At 33.7% G+C, this 15,441-nt stretch overlaps 1 protein-coding gene across 3 annotated transcripts in view; it reads right to left on the bottom strand.

The window, feature by feature from the left end:
- LOC126886732 (apoptosis-stimulating of p53 protein 2) overlaps nt 1–15,441 on the bottom strand; it is a 953,306-nt gene that overhangs the window by 27,458 nt on the left and 910,407 nt on the right. The gene's annotated exons all lie outside the window — the stretch shown is intronic.

The raw sequence follows: 15,441 nt of genomic DNA, 5'->3' as shown, positions 1-15,441 counted from the left end.
GCACGCTGAGAATGTGTCAATCGTCGGTTGTGGAAATGCTATAGAACAAATAATTCCACCTATGATCTTGTTCAAAGGAAAAAGAAAGAAGAATGAATGGTATGACAATCTTCCTGCTGGAACAGTTATTGAAATGACCGAGAAAGGAAGTATGACTACGCCAGTTTTCATTAAGTGGGTACAACATTTTGCTAAGTACAAGCCAATAGGAAGAGTACTGCTTATTTTTGATGGACCATCGTCCCATTTGGATGCAGGTATTGTTGATGAAGCCGAGTCGCATGAAATTACGCTTTTTTGCCTGCCAAGTAATTGCACACATGAACTGCAACCTATGGACAAGGCGGCATTTAAAGTCTTCGAATCTTACTGGGACGACGAAGTTATCACCTACTGGACAAATAAACCAGATCGAACGATCAATAAATCTTCGTTTGGCACAATTTTCTCAAAAGTATGGCCAAAAGCAACTGCAGCATCAAATGTTATTTCAGGTTTTCGTGCTACGCGAATATACTCGTATGATCCGAGTGTCATTCCTGACATAGCTTTTTGCCCATCAGAAGTAACAGAAAATAAATTAGACTCAGAAGATTCTGCTATTCCATCAGCTTCGACTTCCGCAACGAATAATCCTATTGGCAGCTCCACTCCAGACAGAAAAAAGAAAATCAAAGCTCTAAAAGAGAAAAATACGCAAGATAGCTCCGAGAGTTCTGACGGTTCTGACAATGAATTTTCAGTACATGACAGCTCAGAAGAAGAAAACGAAATGTCAGTAAGTTTCAACGCAGTGTTAATAACACCAGAATTGGAAACTGGAAAACGCAAAGGTGCTAGAAAGAAATCCCTGAACTATCGAGCACAGGAAGATACAAAATCATTTTTTGATGAAGCTGGTTTAAATGACCCTAAAAACCAATCAAGAAAAGGAAAAAACTTGGCAAACGGAAAAATAGTCAAAAAACAACTAAAAAAAGGAGAAGAGAAAAATAAACACTGCTCACTTGAAACCTCAAAAAACAAAGAAGAACGAAAAGATAGTTGGTATTGTTTCGTCTGCAATGAGGATGTCGTTAAGGATATGAGACTTTGTGACAGCTGCAAACGATATATTCATGAAGAGTGTGTAGGACTTTCAGCAGATGTGTAGGACTTTCAGCAGATGATAAAGACTTTCATATGTCCAGACTGTTTGCAATAATTATTTTAAGTACCTATTATTTTTTACAAAATAAATGTCCTACATGTCACCTTTGTTTAAATTGATTAATGTATATATAGTTGCACCAATAGACCTTAAGCTTAAGACGTGGAACGTCAATGCGACATAAGCTGAACTGGGCTAAACTGGAGCTGAAGATCTGTTGGTGCAACCAGGCATAATTATCACATTTAAAAAGTGGGCCTTATTAAGAACATGAAGTGGGCCTTATTAAGAACATGGTGTTCCTAATTAGGCTCAGAAGCAACCATTTTTTAAAGACTAAAAAGTAACAACTCATAAAACATTTGACAAAATTTAACAATCTCATATTAAATTTAAATATGTGATTTATCTTCTCTGTGGTTTTCAGATTTATATCGTGATTTTATTTATCAAAAAACAACTAACAAACATTAAGTGGGCCTTATTTGGTCAACTTACCTTACTCATTTATTTCATACAAAAGCTCGATATCAATTTTACTCATCCACGCGCACAAAAATCGCTTTACGCATCATATACAAAATGGACATGCTCCGTTGAGTACCTTTAGGACCGAAGGTAGGACTTCGCTTCCAGCCTTCAACGGTGAAAGAACTTCCGAATTCCGAACCTTTCGTGATCTGATGGTAGCGTCGCGCGTTCATCGTGAATTTCATGGAAGGAATCGATTAAAAAGGATCAGTGATAAATTTAGTAGTCACACTCGGGTCTGCATAGTTTACCAAATCATAAAGAACACCAATTTTTAAGGTAAGCGATTTGTGCATAGCTTGTGGAACCATATTATTTTAAAGTCAATCTTTTTAACAAGTTAGTTTTTCATATTTCCTACAGTTTTCATACAACTCCATATTCTGCATCAAAGCTCACAATGAAGCGTTATACCGAACGAAAATCCCCATTTGTTTGTGATCGAATTTAACACTGTTTAAAACAAAATCTCTAATTTATTTGAGAAGATAAGATGTGGTTTTAGGCCTAGTCGATCAACAACAGACCAGATCTTCATGCTAAGGCTAATAAGGAAAAAAAACCAATGAATTCAATATCGACACATACCATTTTCGCAGATTTTAAATCGGCCTATGATAGTGTCCTCAACGGCGTAACCAGGATGATTATGAGGGGGGTGGGGGTTATAACTACTGAAGAGTCTCAGGGATATGGTGTTAAGAGTATAGAGCTTAAAGAAGTTCATCCCAATGGGGGGTTATAACCACAACCCCCCCCTGGTTACGCCTATTAGTGTCCTAAGAAATAAATTGTATGAAACCATGGATGAATTCCACATCCCCGATAAAATTATAAGATTGGTTAAGGCTACACTGCGTAAAGTTGTTTGCAAAGTCGAAATACAGGGCGAATAATTACAGGCTTTTAAAACGCCTGTTATGGGCTGCGACAGGGAGATGCGCTGGCGTGTCTCCTTTTCAACATAGCTCTGGAAAAGGCGGTCAAAGATGCCCAAATACAGAACAGAGGAAATATATGTAAATGATGTGGACGTAGTTGCCCGCACAACACGCAAGCTAGAAGAAATGTATACCACCTTCTCAAATGTCTAAAAAACATGGGCTTGCAAGTAAATAAGGAGAAAACTAAGATGTTGGCATCAACACCCAACAATAGAGCTAGAAATATCGGTCACCAATTCACGGTTGATAACTCTACCTTGGAAGTGGTGGACAAATTCACATACTTAGACTCCCTGATCACCAAGGAGACCGTCATGACGAAAGAAATCCAGCGAAGAATAAAGTAAACAAATGCTATTTTGGACTGAGTAGATATATGAGAAGTAGAAACTTAAGCCAAAAAACAAAAATGGCCATATACAAGACCTTTATTCAACCAGTGTTGACATATGGATCGGAGATATGGACCATAATATTCATGGCAGATGAAAACTTAAACATCCATCCTTGGATATAGGCCTCCTCTTCCTTCTTCCATGCCTCTCTATCTTGGGCAATTTGCATCCATTTTGACCCAGTGTGTTTCTTCAGGTCATCTGACCATCGCATCTGTGGCCTTCCCCTTTTTCGTTTGTGGTTCCATGGTCTCCAATGTATTACCATCTTAGTCCATCTTTCATCCTTCTGCCGTAGGGTGTGTCCGGCGAACTTCCATTTAAGCTTTGCTACTTGGGTAGAGACGTCTTTCACTTTTGTTTTGTTACGGATCCATTCGTTTCTTTTCCTGTCTGATAATTTAATGTTCAGCATTTGTCTTTCCATGGCTCTTTCTGTCTTTGCTATTTTTTCCATATTCTCTTTTGTAAACGTCCATGTCTGAGAGCCATATATTAAAACAGGGAGTATACATTGATTGAAGACTTTTGTTTTTAGGTATTGCGGGTATTTTCTGTTCTTTAGAATATAAGACAGTTTTCCGAATGATGCCCAGGCCAACCTTATTCTTCTCTTTATTTCTTCGGTGTGATTTTCTCTATTTAATCTAGTGATTTGTCCTAGATATATATATATATATATATATATATATATATATATATATATATATATATATATATATATATATATATATATATATATATATATATATATTCTTTTACTTGTTCTATTCTTGTTTGTGCCACTGTAATTACTAGTTCTTCTTGTTGATTGGTCATGGTTTTTGTTTTACTGTAATTCATCTTCAGTCCTATCTTTGTCGATTCTCTATCTAGTTCTTCCATCATTCTTTGTAATTCTTCACTTTTTTCTGCTATTAATACAATATCATCAGCATATCGTAAGTGATTCAGATATTGCCCGTTTATGTTTATACCCAAACCATCCCAGTGCAGTTGTTTGAACACATCTTCTAGCGCTTGGTTGAATAGCTTGGGCGAGATGGTATCTCCTTGTCTTACTCCTCCGTCCAAATAGGCTCCGTTAGTAGTTCACCTCCAGATATTACTAACTGCGACGGACCCCTAATAACCCGCTCCGAGGTAATAAAAGCCATTCAATCATCAAAAGATGGCAGAGCGACAGGTCCTGATGAAATTCCAACGGAAATATAGAAGCTTATAAATGATAGCAATGTTTTAGAGGCTATAACTTCGGTTTTCAATACCATTTATACCAGCGGACAACTACCTAATGGTTGGTCCAATTCACTGTTTATAGCTCTACCTAAGAAGACAACAGTAAAAACCTGTGCTGATTATAGGACCATTAGTTTGTTGAACCATTTATTGAAATTTTTTCTGAAGGTAATACATGGTCGTACCTACAATAAATGCGAGGAATACATAAGTGACATACAGTTTGGTTTCCGTAACGGGTTTGGAACGAGAGGCATTATTTGGGATGAACGTACTTACAAAATTGTACTTGTTCAAAGATGTCGAGATATATCTGTAGACATATACTGTTGTTTTATTGACTTTCAAAAGGCATTTTATCGTGTTAAGCACTCTATATTGATCTAAGCTCTAAAAGACATTGGCTTGAATGGTAGAGACGTCCTTCTTCTTCTTAAAGTTCCCTCTCCTATCGGAGGTTGGATATCATAATGGCTATGGTCACTTTGTTGGCTGCTGCTCTGAATAGTTGTAATGAACTACAGTTAAACCATTCTCTAAGGTTCCTCAGCCAGGAGATGAGTCTTCTTCCTATGCCTCTTCTTCCTTGAATCCTTCCTTGCATAATAATTCTCAGCAACTCATATTTTTCTCCTCTAGTAAGAGGGTAGAGACATCCGCATAATTGCAAATTTGTATTGGAATCAAACAACATCAGTTTTAGTAGATGGTGTGGAATCACAGGCTCTCAATATTAACAGAGGAGTACGACAGAGATGCCTCTTGTCACCCCTGCTTTTCAACGTTTGGCCCGAAAGAATTTTCAGGAATGCACTTTCTGAAAAAGAAGAAGGAATAAGTGTGAACGGTGAAGTCATCAATAATTTGCGATATGTGGACGATACAGTACTCCTAGCTTCTATATAGTCAAGAAGATCTGCAAACACTACTTGATAGTGTCGTTGAGAGTTGTAGGGAGGCAGGTTTGGATCTAAACATACGGAAAACCAACATACTCGTAATAAGTAAACAACAGCATATAAAACCATCTATATCTGTAAATTATACCAACTTGAGCAAGTTGATAAAATCGTTTGCCTTGGACAGCAATTAAATTGTAACGCAGAAAGTCACGGCGAAATTAGATCTAGGATAGAGCAGGCCAAAGCCGCTTTTAGAAGAATGTCCAAGGTGTTATGTAACAGAGACATAAAATTGGCATTGAGGATCCGCCTACTTCGCTGCTACGTGTTCTCGGTCTTACTTTACGGTGTCCAGTCCTGGACTGTGAATAAAATTGACCTAAATCGCCTTGAGGCATTCGAAATCTGGTGCTATAGAAGAATTTTTAAAAGTTTCCTGGGTGGAGAAGATTCGAAACTCCACAATACTAGAACGAATCAGCTAGACTATTGAGATAATAAAAAGCATCAAGTATGGAGTATTTCGGACATGTAATGAGAGGTCCCAAATATAGGTTGCTGCAAAATATTATGCAAGGAAAAATAGCAGGCAAACGCAGTCCAGGACGAAGAAGAACCTCATGGTTGAAGAACTTGCGAGATTGGTATGGTGTTGATACAAACATGCTATTTAGGGTGGCAGCGAATTAAATTAGGATAGCTATGATGGTAACCAACATTCTGAAAGGACATGGTACATGAAGAAGAAGATCTGTGAAAATGGTGTTTGGAGGAGGAGGTACAACGACGAAATATACCACAGATATAAACATATATTTGGTGGTAAAGACGTAGTATCTCTTATAAAAATAGAAAGACTAAGATGGGCAGGACATCTAGCAAGATCACAGCAGAACAACCCTCCTAGAAGAATCCTTATGTCACAACCTGTAGGAAGTAGAAATAGGGGTAGACCAAAGCTCAGAGGACGGTGTATATGAGGATGGTAGAAAATTAAGCGCAGCAAACTGGCAACAGTTGGCAATGGATAAAACTTACTGGCGTAATAGACTTGGGAAGGTCGAGACTCTTTTATAGGGCTGTAGCACCATTGATGATGATGATCTCTCCCAGTCATTTTTGACTTTTCTTCTTTCGTCCATTAGCTTCTATATCTTATCTGTCATCCATGATATGATTATTTAATAACGCAGATAAATTAATCAAAAAAAAAATCATAGATGAAAGATTTTCATATTACTGTTTTAGTTTCAATAACAGTCTTGCTTTTTCAATATCGGTAATCAAGCGTCTCAGATCACACAAAAGATGCTCAATACTTCAGGCTGAAATCTCTGATGCCCTTAGTTCGCAAACTGATGACTGTTACAAACGAAAATTTCTAATTAATCAAAACTGTTTGCTCAATCCCAATCACACAGAAGCGAGTCTTACACAATTAATTTTGGCGCTTGATTTTGATATTCAGTTCACAATATTGGGAGCTTAATAATACCCAGAGGCGTATAATGATAAATACACGATACGTTGTTTTTATTTTAGCCCAGGCTGTATACTCGCCCCCGTCGGGTAAATTATTCCGATTCGTTTTTTTACACAAACTTATAGATCTGGATCCCGCGTATGAAAAAAAAGTTGATTAATAGCAAGCAGAAAATTTGTTAATAGCTTAAGGGTGTCTAGTTGGATAAACTTTGATATATGGGAACATTGGAACAGGGGCAGTTTTAATTGTGGAACAGGTTAAAAATTTGGAACGGCCAGACCACGAAAACGGCACATTTATTTTGTCCGACAGAACAGACTTAAACTCTCCGAACAGAGATTAAACTCTCATGCAAAAATCAGACTGCTATTTATCACCTGTCATAATTCCTGTCATTTGACATATTCTACATGTTCCACTCATTAAAACACCCATTTGGTGATAAATAGCAGTCTGATTTTTGCATGAGAGTTTAATCTCTGTTCGGAGAGTTTAAGTCTGTTCTGTCGGACAAAATACATGTGCCGTTTTCGTGGTCTGACCGTTCCAAATTTTTAACCTGTTCCACAATTAAAACTTCCCCTGTTTCAGTGTTCCCATATATCAAAGTTTGTCCGACTAGACACCCTTAAGCTATTAACAAATGTTCAGCTTGCTACTAATCAACTTTTTTTTCATACGCGGGATCCAGACCTATTACTCAAAAATAGCTCCTTATAACAAATCCACAGGGTGCCAGGCGGTACTGCGGTCGAAAAATTGTTTAATCAATTTTTTTAACAAATTCAAAAAAATCAATTTTCTCACTTTTTGGAGTTCTTTTAGCCATTCTGAGCAAAAAAGGTCTCTTGTGATGTTTCTCTAAAATTGATTGTTGTCGAGTTATATATGGCCATTTTCAAGGCTTAATAATTCGGTTAAAAATTATTATTATGAAAGTCAGAAAGTGACCAAATCAAAATTTAAAGCCCCCCTATAAGCTCCTAAAGAAAGTTTTGTCATTATTTTGTTGCTAAGCTGTTATTAATTAAAAATAACAGCTTAGTAATAAGATAATGACAAAAATTTTAAGAGAACTGATTGAACAAGAATACTCAAGATACGAAGAATAAGAACAATGCGGGTTTAGAGCTGCAAGGTCCTGTACGGATAATGTATTCTCGTTAAAACAAATCATCGAAAAAAAATTAGAACGGAATAGGCGAATACACCTAGTTTTTATAGATTTGCAAAAAGCATATGACAATATACCGACCGAAACTATGGGAAGTACTGCAAAACTCCAACATTAACTTTACTCTCATAAAAGCTGTCCAAAATTTATACAGTGACATGAAATCTGCAGTAAAATTAGGAAACAAAATAACAGATTTGTTTACAGTCAACAAAGGTCTACGACAAGGATATTGCATATCACATATCACCGAGTCTGTTTAGGATTTATGTCGCCAAAGCCCTTACAATATGGAAAAGAAAATGCAGTGGAATGGGCATACAAATCGACGACAACACCTGCCTGTACACCCTTCAGTTTGCAGAAGATCAGATAATATGTGCAAACGATAAAGAAGATTTGGAATATATGACTCGCAAATTGAAGGAAGAATACGAAAAATGGGGACTGCAGATGAATGTAGAAAAAACACAATATTTATGCCTAGGTGAGGATTCAACTGATATGATATTGGACAATAATCAGAAAATAACTAGCTGTGATAAAAATAATTATTTGGGAATTAATTTTAACGAGGAAGGTACTGACGATGCAGAAATTAAGAGCAGAATAAATAAAGCAAGAACGATAGTTAAATTATTGAACGGAGTTTTGTGGAGTACCGAGATAGGGAAACAAAGAAAAATGAGAATATACAACACCATGATTAAGAGCACATTGGTATACGGATCCGAAACATGGAGAATAAAGGAACACCAAAAAAGGAAAATAGAAGCTACTGATATGGACTAAGAAGAGCAAGTAGAACATCGAGATTGGACCGGGTTAGAAATGAGGAAGTAAAGCGAAGAATGAATTTACAGGAAACGGTTGTAGAATGCATTGAGAAGAAACAATTAACGTGGTACGGACATGTTCAGAGAATGGGGGAGGAAAGACTGCCAAAGAAAATTATGAAATGGATACCTACAGAAAACAGGAAAAGAGGAAGGCTAAGAACGACATGGATACAAGGAGTAAGACGATTAATGAGTGTACGAGGATTAGAAGATGAAAACTTCAATGATAGAAGATATTGACAACAAGGCATCGGACAACGTCGGAGGACATTTTGAACCCGAATTTATATATATACATATATATATATATATATATATATATATATATATATATATATATATATATATATATATATATATATATATATATATTTAAAAACATAAGATGTAGATCTTTGAAACACACTCAGTGAACCAAAGATCCAAGGTTATTGGTTTAACGACCACTCGTACGAAATCAAATAGATGAAATAGAGAATGTGGAAAAATCCCCTTACGAACAATTCACACATCCACCATTTCGTAAGGGGATTTTTCCACATTCTCTATTTCATCTATTTGATTTATATATATATATATATATATATATATATATATATATATAAAAATAAATAAGCAAAATCATTGGCTAATACTCGTAAAGTGAATGTGAATTTAGTTGGAAATATATAAAATGATGAAGGGTCATCATTCCATACATTTCTGTGCAGCTATATACACCGGTGTTTCGGGCTATTTGGGCTTCGTCAGTATAGTGTAGCAAGTTAAAAAAGTTGTTTGTTAACTTGTAAAAGGATTACTACAGGAGCAAGGTTACCATTTTTGGTCAGATTGTTAGAAGACCCGCAGTCGCAAGGCTACAACTAACATTGCCAAGGAGGTAAGGCTACCTGAGGAAATGAAAAGCCATAACATTATTAAATAAAATGATGTTGGATAATCGAGTACAAATATAAAAATAAATAAGCAAAATCATTGGCTAATACTCGTAAAGTGAATGTGAATTTAGTTGGAAATATATAAAATGATGAAGGGTCATCATTCCATACATTTCTGTGCAACTATATACACCGGTGTTTCGGCCTATTTGGGCTTCGTCAGTATAGTGTAGCAAGTTAAAAAAGTTGTTTATTAACTTGTAAAAGGATTACTACAGGAGAAAGGTTACCATTTTTGGTCAGATTGTTAGAAGACCCGCAGTCGCAAGGCTACAACTAACATTGCCAAGGAGGTAAGGCTACCTGAGGAAATGAAAAGCCATAACATTATTAAATAAAATGATGTTGGATAATCGAGTACAAATATAAAAATAAATAAGCAAAATCATTGGCTAATACTCGTAAAGTGAATGTGAATTTAGTTGGAAATATATAAAATGATGAAGGGTCATCATTACATACATTTCTGTGCAACTATATACACCGGTGTTTCGGCCTATTTGGGCTTCGTCAGTATAGTGTAGCAAGTTAAAAAAGTTGTTTGTTAACTTGTAAAAGGATTACTACAGGAGCAAGGTTACCATTTTTGGTCAGATTGTTAGAAGACCCGCAGTCGCAAGGCTACAACTAACATTGCCAAGGAGGTAAGGCTACCTGAGGAAATGAAAAGCCATAACATTATTAAATAAAATGATGTTGGATAATCGAGTACAAATATAAAAATAAATAAGCAAAATCATTGGCTAATACTCGTAAAGTGAATGTGAATTTAGTTGGAAATATATAAAATGATGAAGGGTCATCATTCCATACATTTCTGTGCAATTTTTATTTTTATATATATAATATTAATATATAATTCCATACATTTTAATAATGTTATGGCTTTTCATTTCCTCAGGTAGCCTTACCTCCTTGGCAATGTTAGTTGTAGCCTTGCGACTGCGGGTCTTCTAACAATCTGACCAAAAATGGTAACCTTGCTCCTGTAGTAATCCTTTTACAAGTTAACAAACAACTTTTTTAACTTGCTACACTATACTGACGAAGCCCAAATAGGCCGAAACACCGGTGTATATAGTTGCACAGAAATGTATGGAATGATGACCCTTCATCATTTTATATATTTCCAACTAAATTCACATTCACTTTACGAGTATTAGCCAATGATTTTGCTTATTTATTTTTATATTTGTACTCGATTATCCAACATCATTTTATATATATATATATATATATATATATATATATATATATATATATATATATATATATATATATATATATATATATATGTATATATATAATCTTTATATATATATATAATCTTTTCGTTTAATTAATATAGATGTCGTACCAAGTGTACTGAAGTCTGGTTATTTTATTATTACCAGAAAGGCCAAAAGCATTTTCTTACACCTCGACCATCCACCTAGATGTTCCTGACGAGAGCTTGACATGAGCTCGAAACACGTCGTGTAGAATATCGGTGGTGGTCGAAGTGAAATAAAATGCAATTGCCGTTTCCTTTCATATATATATATATATATATATATATATATATATATATATATATATATATATATATATATATATATATATTGTTTAAGGAGGAGAAAATAATTGGGTAACCAGCTGAATATGGACAAAGTGTACTCTTTTTACTTATTCCAATATATTTCGCCCATTTTCATGGGCATCATCAGGGAAAGCTACAATGTTGGTTATTAGGTAGGTACATAAGATGAATTAGCAGTATACTTACTAAGTGAGAATTGTTGTCACGATGTTTTAAAAGAAGCAAATATAAATAAAATGATAAAAAAAATAAAATACAGAAATAACATATCACAAAAGTCCATAATTTAAAATATACATGATGATAGATAAAATTTATATATTGACACAATGAATTGAAAACAAGGTCTGACATTATTTATTTACTTTTATGTTAATTGTCAGTCAAATTTTTTTGGTCATTATCCTATTAAGTTAAACAGTTAAAATAGGTTATCAGCAATCAATATTATTAATTATTTAAGTGAGAGATATTAGCTAAACCTGTTAAATTTTGATTATTTTTATTTTTGTCTAAGAATAGTAAATAAGAGTATATTTCACTCAGGTGATTAATGTCTGATTTTTTGTTGATGCAATTATCACATTGTGCTATAAAAGCCATCTCCAAAAAGATTCTTTTAGTATAATTTTTTTCTATATCTAAAATTTTAAATGAATTATAGTCCATGGTATGGTTATTGTCATTTACATGTGTAGCAAGAGTGCATCTTTCTGGATATAGTCTACTGTCATTATTTTTTTATCATTTTATTTATATTTGCTTCTTTTAAAACATCGTGACAACAATTCTCACTTAGTAAGTATACTGCTAATTCATCTTATGTACCTACCTAATAACCAACATTGTAGCTTTCCCTGATGATGCCCATGAAAATGGGCGAAATATATTGGAATAAGTAAAAAGAGTACACTTTGTCCATATTCAGCTGGTTACCCAATTATTTTCTCCTCCTTAAACAATTTAAATTGAGTCAGCTATTATTAAACCAAGTTTTCTATATATATATATATATATATATATATATATATATATATATATATATATATATATATATATATATATACCTATATATATATATATATATATATATATATATATATATATATATATATATATATATATACCTTGGATCTTTGGTTCACTGAGTGTGTTTCAAAGATCTACATCTATGTTTATATATATATATATATATATATATATATATATATATATATATATATATATTACAAAAATTTGTTCAGGATTTAATATTGTTAATAATTAAAAATAACAGCTTAGTAATAAGATAATGACAAAAAATTCTTCAGGATTTTATAGGGGAAGCTTTAAACTTTGATTTGGTCACTTTCTGACTTTCATAATAATAATTTTTAACCTTAAAAATTAAGCCTTCGAAATGGCTGTTTTCGTGTTTTTCAAATTTTAAATCGCTTATAACTCGACAACAATCAATTTTAGAGAAAAATCACAAGAGACCTTTTTTACTCATAATGACCCAAAGAATCTAAAAAAAATTGTACAAAGTGAAAAAATTGATTTTTGGAATTTGTTTAAAAAAATTGTTTAAACAATTTTCCGACCGCGGTACAGGCCGATACCGCGGCCTGACACCATGTGAATTTGTTATAAGGACCCCTTTTTGGGTAAGTTTGGGAAAAAACGAATCGGAATAATTTACCTGACGGGGCTAGAAGACAGCCTGGACTATTTCGACGTTTAGAATTTAGATTCGACGCAAATTGGGAATGTTCGTTAAATTAGCTCTATCGAATTATTAATCCAAAATAATTAAAAATCTAATGATGTTTCTGCATGAAGCCAATTTAATTCATTTGATTCAAGGAAAATATAAAATTGTATTGTTTCATTCAACAACAACAACACTGGGTTGTTTCAACAATGTCAATCTTGTTCAATAAGCTATATGGGATACTAGGGATTGAAACTAGAAATTTTGTCGGGGATTATCGGTTGGAATTAGGAATAGCATCAGACATGACTATTTTTAATACTATAACATTTTTTTAATTTTAATTTTTTCTTTTTATTTTTTTATAAATTTAATTCCTTATAGCCCGGGAGGTAGTGTCAAATTTGACCGGAGCATTTTAGCATGGTTGTTTTCTTTTTATTTAGTTAGGTGTTCCAAAGCTTATTAACAAATGATGTGTCAGCTGGCCCAAAACCAGGGATTTTAGGCAAGAAAAGGTAAAATGTGAAACTTGATGGAAAAACGCTATAACTTATATGTCAAATATTTATCTCCGTGACTTACGTGTATAATGGCCTAGAATACAGCTACTGGCTTTCACCCAGACGACTCGGGTTCAATTCCTGGCCCTCAAAACTTTATTGTTTTTAAAATTGACATTTTGATTTGAAAAATAATTATTTTCTTCTTGATAATATCAGGCTTTTATTATTTATACAACACAAAATATTCAGCTGACGCTTTTTTCTTACAATCTAAAATTCATAAATTAATGATTTATACTTTTTAATCTTTTTCAAACTAGTCCAAGAATATTTTTTTATTATTAACTAGCTGACCAGGCAAACTTCGTACCGGCTTAGAACTAAATAGTGTTTAAAAGTTAAATACCTAAAAATTACCAGAAAGCCAAAAAATACTCAAAAATATTGCGTATACTTTTTTCTAATAAACAATATTATTTTGTGGTGTCTGCGTAAATAATGATTACTTAGGTTAGTCGTATTAACTCAGAAACCTTCTAGGGTTCATGTACAACGACTTTGCTTGAGGTCATCATATGATCAAATACATAGCTTACGATTCAATAAGGGGCATACAGACAAATATTCATTTTTATATATTATAGAGAACAGGAAAATATTTAGATTAATAGGGGGGTTGGTGATAGAAAACTGAAATATTAGGGTTGTATGTATCTATTGGTTCTACATCATATAAAATTAATAAAAAACAATTTGTCAAAAAAAAAAAATAAAAAAAAATGTCGGCATGGGGGGAGGGCAACCTCCCTTTTCACTTAGATTGGTCGTACTAACTTAGGAAGGTTCAGGGGTTCATGTACAACAACTTTGCTTATTAAGGAGGTCAATCATAATAATGATCAAATGCATAATTTACGATTCTATAAAAGACATACAGATTTTTTTATCATATTGTGTCATATAAATAAAAAAGAATGTGTGTGTACTTTGTACGCACGTAAGAAGTTATACTTCTATTATATGATTTCTTAAAAATAAATATAGTTTAATACTAGTAACTAATAAATATAGTATTAATTAGTTTGTTTTAATTTTTTTTAAACACCAAACTAATTTTGTGCTTACCGCTTTCAAAAAAATAAAAAAAAAGTATAGGATTGCTCCGGATTTGAACTCAAGACCTCTCGATCTCTGGCCGAATGCTATACCAAATACGCTACGAGGACTGTGTCTGTATCGGTTCGGACGTACCTAATGACAATTCACGGTAACAAACAGACAAGGTGAAGTATAATAAATATACAATAAAATGTTTTAATAATACTCATCTTACTCCTGAGGAAGACAAATCCAAAGACACAAAAATTATAATAAATATATTTACTAAAAACATTAATATATTCTTTTCACACCTTTTCTTGCACATATATATATTTATGTACATAACTTGAAAGATTTAGCAACTAAACGTCATACTGTCTGTGTGCGCATGCGCGCAGTATTATGAAATTTTACTCTCAATCGCGCCTAAAGAAGTATAACTTCAATAAAAACGTGGTATTATCAAAAAATAATTATTTTTCAAATCAAAATGTCAATTTTAAAAACAAAAAAAGTTTTCTAGGCCACTATACACGTAAAACACGGAGATAAATATTTGACATATAAGTTGTAGCGTTTTTCCATCAAGTTTCACATTTTACCTTATCTTGCCTAAAATCTCCGGTTTTGGGTCAGCTGACACATCATTTGTTAATAAGCTTTGATAGCTCCGGACAAATTTATTACAAATTTATTACAAATTAACAAAAGGTAATAAGCTCCGGACAAATTTGATACTACCTCCGGGGCTATTAACATACGACGCTTTTGGGAAAGAAAAATCCTAAGAAAGATCTTTGGGCCTGTGCTTGATGAAGTAGCAGGACAATATAGGAGAAGAACTAACAAAGAGCTAGAAGAACTATACCCTTCTGGACTCTTTAATAAGGTCCAGAAGACTCCAGAAATAAAGTCCAGAAGGGCAGGACACCTCAGAAGACATTCTGACCAAAGAACAGTAAGG

The sequence above is a fragment of the Diabrotica virgifera genome, chromosome 6 (assembly GCF_917563875.1).
Source record: "Diabrotica virgifera virgifera chromosome 6, PGI_DIABVI_V3a".
Taxonomy (NCBI): Eukaryota; Metazoa; Arthropoda; class Insecta; order Coleoptera; family Chrysomelidae; genus Diabrotica; species Diabrotica virgifera.
This window is presented reverse-complemented; position numbering and strand designations above follow the sequence as displayed.